The sequence below is a fragment of the Nicotiana attenuata genome, chromosome 7 (genome assembly GCF_001879085.1).
Source record: "Nicotiana attenuata strain UT chromosome 7, NIATTr2, whole genome shotgun sequence".
Classification (NCBI taxonomy): Eukaryota; Viridiplantae; Streptophyta; class Magnoliopsida; order Solanales; family Solanaceae; genus Nicotiana; species Nicotiana attenuata.
In genome coordinates, this window is record NC_031995.1 from 74,570,641 (window position 1) to 74,577,980 (window position 7,340).

The window sequence follows — 7,340 nt, forward strand, 5'->3', positions numbered from 1 at the left end:
GGTGGGTGAATTGTCACTAATTGAAATTAATCGTTACTGAGTTGACTTAAAACTTTAGTAGTCGACTAAATATGGCAATCTTGCAGATATAACAGTTTGAGGTAATATGCAGAAAGTAAATGCAGAAATTAAAGACACCAGGAATTTTATACTGGTTCGGATTCAATGTGAATCCTAATCCATTCCCCTTGGGTTGCAAGGGATTTCTCTTCAAGCAAATAAGTTTTCTTTCGAGTACAGATGTGATGTATATCGCTCAGACTCTCTAGCACACGTTTGATACAATGCCTCACCAGTTGTATGCCCTTTTTCTATCCCTGACTTATTACACAGCAGATCTATGTAGGCTACTATGCTTGTTTGCAGTAGAATGAAGAGAGTTATTTTGGTTCGATCAAAGTATACTAAGGATGATGTTACAGAGTACATTTATACAATGATGAATGGTGAAGGCTCGTCAACCCAAGGGTTTTGATCCTTGGAAAGAATTGACTCTTTCCAAGAATAAGGAACTATCCGTTGCTTCTCTTGGGATCTTTTCCTTCTGCAGACAATGGAATTAACAAGATTTCTTCTTGATTGTTGGACCTTTCAAACTTGACCACTGACCGGATCTTCTAGCCTTTATTATTCTCCCGTGATTTCGCCAATCACAGATCACTTCGAATCTTCACTTCGTTATGGCTGATTTGATTTCCCAGATTCACGGAGCTAATCCTGATTTGCTGATGTAGATTTGTAGCTTTCCTTGTACACCGTGGGTTTCATAGGTGGCTTCCCTTGTGAGAGATTTCCTTCCTTGTTCGACACAGTCATTTCACTAGTTCTTCTTTACTTCTTTGAACTCCTACACATGTATATTAATTGCATCATTAAAATATGATCTAACAGAAATCTATGGTGCAAAAAAGTTGAGGGAAGGCTGCGAGGAGTATGAATGGATATGTATGGGTCGCAAGCTAAAGTATGGTAGAGCAACAAGGTTGTGAAGACAGGAGTAAGGATATGAAAGGGCGAGTGAGGAGGTGACAAGAATGGATAAGCCCTTGGGAGTAAGCCCACGAAGATGAGAGAGAGCTGATGGGTTCTATAAATTATATAAAGCTCAGTATTGCCTGAATAAGCTCAAAGGAATCTAAGACTAGTAGCGTTTAGAAAAAAATGGAATGCTGACCTAGTATTAAAACGAGGGTGCAATTGTGACTGATAAAGGATGACGTTTGGGCCTTCGTTTGAATAATCATTTGAGAAAAAAAGAGAAGGAGGAAAGATTTCGCGGATGGCACGAGATTAAAATACCCCCCATAAGGTGAATCACATTGAGATACTATGAAATATGATTATGGAAATCACTTCAAATACTCCTCAATGCAACGTAAGCCCTAATGGCAAAGTATTACGTAAGATGTTTCAAGTAATCAGTGGTATATTGTACATCAATATTAAAGAAAATCAATAATGGATGGACAAAAGTCACAAAGTACGAGATGAGATTTGGTCGTCATTATTAAAATGAACAGTAACGAGGAAGCATTAAAGGGCTTAGATTTATACATATGGGATAAGCAACGCGAGTAAGCTGGAATTTGACAACAAACCTCAGCAACGATAAATCGAAGCAAGAATTATGGTATAGTATGACCTACCTAGATACAGTAAAATCATGCGGTTAGAAACCGGTTCTATGAAACAAGATGTAGCAATAATCGTAATTTCAACAAAACAAGCAAAGAACTTTAGTATACCTACAAATGCCCAAAGCGACATTTCATCAAGCTCTGTATATGTTTGCGAAATGAGGCCTAAATATTGGCTAGAAGCTTGAGGAAAAAGGAGAGAAGAGTCGCATAGGCGCACTTACAAGGTCAGAGTCGTACAGGCTGCATGATAGAAGGTAGCAACAGTTACAATATTGGAAAGATCCTGACCAGAAGTCGTGGTATGAGGAAGAGGACTAAAGGGAGGAATGCCCTAGCCTTTGGACTTATTCACAGAACAGTTGCCAAGATGGCAAGAGGAGCACTAAAGTATTCGTAAGAGCTATGGGTAATGAGAATGATAAGTGCATCAGTCGACATTCGAGGACGAATGTTCCAAAGGGAGGAATGATGTTACATCCTGCATTTTCGTATGTTAAAGTTTCATCGTAAGTTAATCGACGTAAGGTCGGGAATGGGATTAATTTGAGATTATAAGCATCATGCTATTTCAAACAAGTGATGAGTAAATTCGTGAAGGTGAGAGGGGAAGAAAGTCAAAGAAAATGAATTTTCGTCCAAGTTTGACATATTGGGTAAAATTCGGGTCGAGCGATAATACCCGATATTTATGGGCTAGTACCATACAAGGTACCATATGACTATGATAGTAGGATGTATAAAGTGTATTAAAAATAAGTAGAATTTTAAGTAATTTGAGACAATTCTTAATTATGTGGGTAATTGATTAATTATCGGATAGTGCAGATTATCAAATTAATCATCATATTAGTAGTTAATTAATGGTGAATTTGGATAAGGCTTGCACTACAAAAATGTGGCAGCCCTTGAATTTGGCAATACTCATTAAAGTCTTGGCAAGGTGTCACTTTAACGTATAGGCATGGCAAGAACGTGAATTATAAAAATATATGGCCTTTAACATTCTTTAAGCCTTCTTCAACGTGAGTTACACAAACAATGTTAGGAAGATACAACATCATATTTCAGAGAGATTGCATACGTGATTTACAGTAGTCGGAGCTGTAATGTGAGATTTTACGATTCTAAGGAAGTACGGTACAATCTTTCTCAGGAATATCATACAGATTTTTCCCTATTCCGATCTTGCCGTCACGTGCTTTGTCGCAATTGACATGTATTAGAGGGATTCTCAAGAGAATCGACTTAGGTATGTTAAGGCTAAGCCTTTCCTTCATTTTTGCATGATCTCGTAATTACACAAGTTTGACAACGAGGCATAAAGAAAAATTCATATCTCGGAATTTACGTATATTTTCCTAGTCTTGTAAGTGAAAATATTCTCCTTATCGGGACTTCATATTTAATTGAGTATTTCCTTCTTCCAGTCAAGAGAGTAGAGAGTCTATATATACAGTATTATAGTATTTTGATTACCATCGAGCTATAATCGATGGGCAGGCCCATATTGGGCAACCTCTAATCAGATGGTAAGTTATATACCAAGCTTACTGTGGTCGAGCGCCTATGAATGAGCCCAGTTGGCCGAGATACAAAGCCTAGTATGGCCGAGCGCCTATGAGCGAGCCTACTACGGCAGAGCAATTATATATATACCGAGCCTTATAGGGTCGGACAGTTATTTTACTTACTATATTGAGAGAGTTGAGTCAGTATCAGCTGGTAAACATATCTTTAGATTATCCTTGACTTCCAGTTACTTCCAGTTATTATATTATCAGTTCCGTTTCAGCTTTCAGTATATTGCCTTACATACTCGGTACATTATTTCGTACCGACGTCCCTTTTCTAGGGGCGCTGCATTTCATGCGTGAAGGTTCAGACAGACAGGCGAGCAGACCTCTTCATTAAGTGTTGCCCGAGTTCAGCTTGATCGGTAAGCTCCATGCCTTTCGGAGTTGCCGGGTGTAGAGCATTATGTACGTCTCATGTATATATGTGTATATGTTATGAGTAGGTCGGGGAGCTGTTCTGATCACAGTATATCTGTAAGTAAAGGCTTGTAGACATATACTGTGACTTAGTGCAGTATGCTGGGCTTGCAGGCCTTATATGTATATTTGGTTGGTTTGTCAGCTGCAATAATCATGACGGCCTTGTCGGTCCAGCTTTAAATTGATATTTAGCCAGCATTCGCAGTTGTATTGCAATGTGGTCCATGGCCAAAGTATGACATCATATATTCAGAGTCCCTTAGTCACAAGTTGGTACGCAAGGATAGGTGAGGCACCGGGTGCCGGTCTCGCCCCCCAGGGTTTGGGGCGTGACATGGGCTCAGGCCGGGGCATTTTCCACTATACTAACTACTTCTAATCTAGGGGCGGAGTGCAGACTCTAGCTAGTTGTACCCCAAAGCAGGTGGCCCATGGTTATTAGACCCCCAGAGTATTACCAGTTAGAGGAGTCCAACGTATTGTCACCGCGTAGCTTAAGAAGAGGCCTACGATTTCAGCTAAGGAATTGAAGAGACTGGATAAGTTCAAAAAGATGCATCCTCCTCAGTTCGGTGGTGTACACCTTCCAAGGCTGCCTAGGGGTTCTTGGATCGTTGTCATGAGATTCTGCATAATTTGGGACTAGTTGAGTCCAACAGAGATTACTTCACTGTATTCCAGATGCAGGGTCCATCAAGAATTTGTGGGAAGTTTATGAGCTGGGTAGGCCGGTAGGATGGCCTCCTCTTACCTGGGCTCATTTCTATAGAATCTTCATGGAGCAGTTTGTGCCTTGTAGCAGGAGAGAGGAGCTGAGGAGGTAGTTTGAGCACCTTAAGTTGGGTCAAATGTCAGTAACTAATTATGAGATAAGGTTCACATATCTATCCCGTTATGTTACTACTTTGATTCACACTAAGGAGGAGGAGATTCATTGATGGTCTTCACTAGTTTTCACCTTTCAATGGCTAGACAGGCAGAGACCGGGACTTCATTTCACCAGGTTTTGGAGATAGCGCATCTTATTGAGCGCATTCTCAGTGAGACTAGGGTATTGATGCAGGGCAGGGACAAGAGGTCCCAACATTCATGTAGATTCAGTGGTACCTCATCTGGAGGCTGAGATCGATTTTGCGATGTATGTGCCTAGGTGGTGTTCCGGTACCGGCAAATAGCCTCATATCAACTAGAACCTTGTTCCAAACCTTCACAATGCTGAAAATAATGCAAAAACCATGTGAAACTCATAACTACTCACCCGATCTATAAGCCACATGGAACGCCACCTGGGCACAAAAATCGCAATCCAAACCCAACAAGCATAACCCAAAATATGACTAAACATGAAAAGAGAGAACCATATGATAGAACTATAAAACACGCCCAACAAGTAAAACTCCCCATCAACACCATACTACGAATACATTCCACAGGGAAGAACAAGACACACACGGCAACCACAATGAATCTTACCCTAACCTCACCTTACCGTGGAACATAGCCCGGTACAAACATGACTATCCACAAAGAACACCAGGCTCCCCTAGTCCACCCGGAATCACAAGTAAGATAAGAATCTCAACATCTAAAAAACTCTACTAATTCAATTCCATATGCAAAACAACAACACGTAGCGTCTTACCATACCTGTAGAGCACCCAAATCACAAGTCGGGCCAAACCATCTAGAAATCACATGAAAACCTATTGTATTTAACTAACTGAAAGTCCACCCAAGCCTCATGACCTTCGATAGCAACCAAACCAGAGCAATAGACATGGGCTATCACAATAGAATCCCCCAACTAGCGTGAACACATGAACAAGTACAAGATTCACGAAACACAACCACTTACAAAGCAAGGTAGGATGAATGTTACCAATAAATGAGACCGGACCGAAGTAACACAAATTCATCTCTATAATCAACCAAAACCATAATTGTAATGACATCATTTAGTGCATCAGCCTCCGCCCAATCAGGAAGAGAATAACAATGTGCACGGCCTCCCCCCTCTAGGACAATCTCTACCCGCCTGACCTCCACCCCTAGCTGGCGGTGCAGGTATAGCAGCAACTGAAGCGAAACTCATAGCCTGAATACCCCGTTGTGACACATCTTTTCGATGTCTAGGACAATATCTCACCATGTGGTTGGTATCCCCACACTCAAAGAAACCTCTCCGTTGACGTGGCTGTGGAAGCTATCCGGTACGGGTACTTTGGGACCCATGGATATCTGAAGCACCACGTGAAGCCTAAAGTGGAAATTTAACTAGGTGACCTACAAAACCTCTACTATGATGCAGTCTGCCTCCAAAATAGGGATCGGTAGATACTCTCGGTCCACGAGGCCTCTTAGCCTCCCTATCCTCTCTCTCTCTCCTGACCCCACATGCCATCTAACCTATGAGAAATCTCTACAACTTGCTGAAACAGAACGTCTATCTCCAACTCCTGAGCCATGTCGAATTGCATATGATAATTGAGTCCCTCAATGAACCTTCTGACTCGTTCTCTAACAGTAGAAACCTAAGCAGGTGCACGACGGAACAACTCATTAAATCTGATGGCGTACTCTGATACAATCATAGTTCCCAAGCACAGTTGCTCAAACATTGTGCGCCACACATCTAGGAGGGTTTGGGGTACAAACTCCCTTAAACATATCTGTAAAGACTGAGCCCAAGTGAGTGGCGCCGCATTTGCTGGCCTACCCTCCTCATAAGCCTTCCACCACTGGTATGCTGCTCCATACAATTGAAACATAGTAAAAGCAACTCTGCTCGTCTCCACAATACCCATTTTGCGGAGAATACGGTGACACTTCTCTAGAATCTTATGCGCATGCTCTATAGCTAGGCCAATCCAAATATGAGGATGATAGTTCTTGTTCCTTTCCAGTCTCATGTCCCCCTCCTTGGATGCCCTTGGCCTAACCTCAGGCTAAATTAGAATAACAAGTTGTGCTGGCATCACACTCGGAACCTGACCAATGTTGACCCGCTGCTTTGGACTACGGGCGGCGGGAGTCTGAGCTCCTCCCCCAGTCTGTGAAGTAGCCGGTGCAGCTCGAATATATCTTGCTTGAGCCAATGTACCAAACATGCTCAGGAATTGCGCTAGATTCTCTTGAAGTCCAGGGGTAGCAACTGTCGCCTCCGGTGCCTGCCCCCCAATTGGAGCTATTGGTGGCTCTTCAGCTGTTGCTCTAGTAGGTGCTCTAGCTGTATCATGTGCTCCTTCTCGGCCTCTGCCTCTGCCTCTGCCCCGGCCCCTAGCAACATCGACTTTTGGGGCAGCGTCATCAGGAACTGCAGCTCGTGTTCTCACCATCTATGAGAGAAAAGAATGACAAAGGCTCAAAGTCTAAAATCAAGAACTTGCACGGTAGGAATAAAGGAAGTGAAGTAGTTCTGTAGCCTCTCGAAGATAAGTACAGATGTCTCCCTACTTATCCGCATGACTCTACTAAACTTGCTTATGACTCGTAGCACCTATTAACCTAGAGCTCTGATGCAACCTAGTCATGACCCAAAATCCCTCATTAGGAGTCGTGATGGCACCAAGTCTCTAGGACTAGGTAAGCGTAACACTTACTGTAAACATCAAATTTTTAACCAATTAATTATTAAACATGAACTATAAAATTCTATACAAGCCAACAACTCAAAGTAGATATACAACATCCCGAAACTGGTAGTACC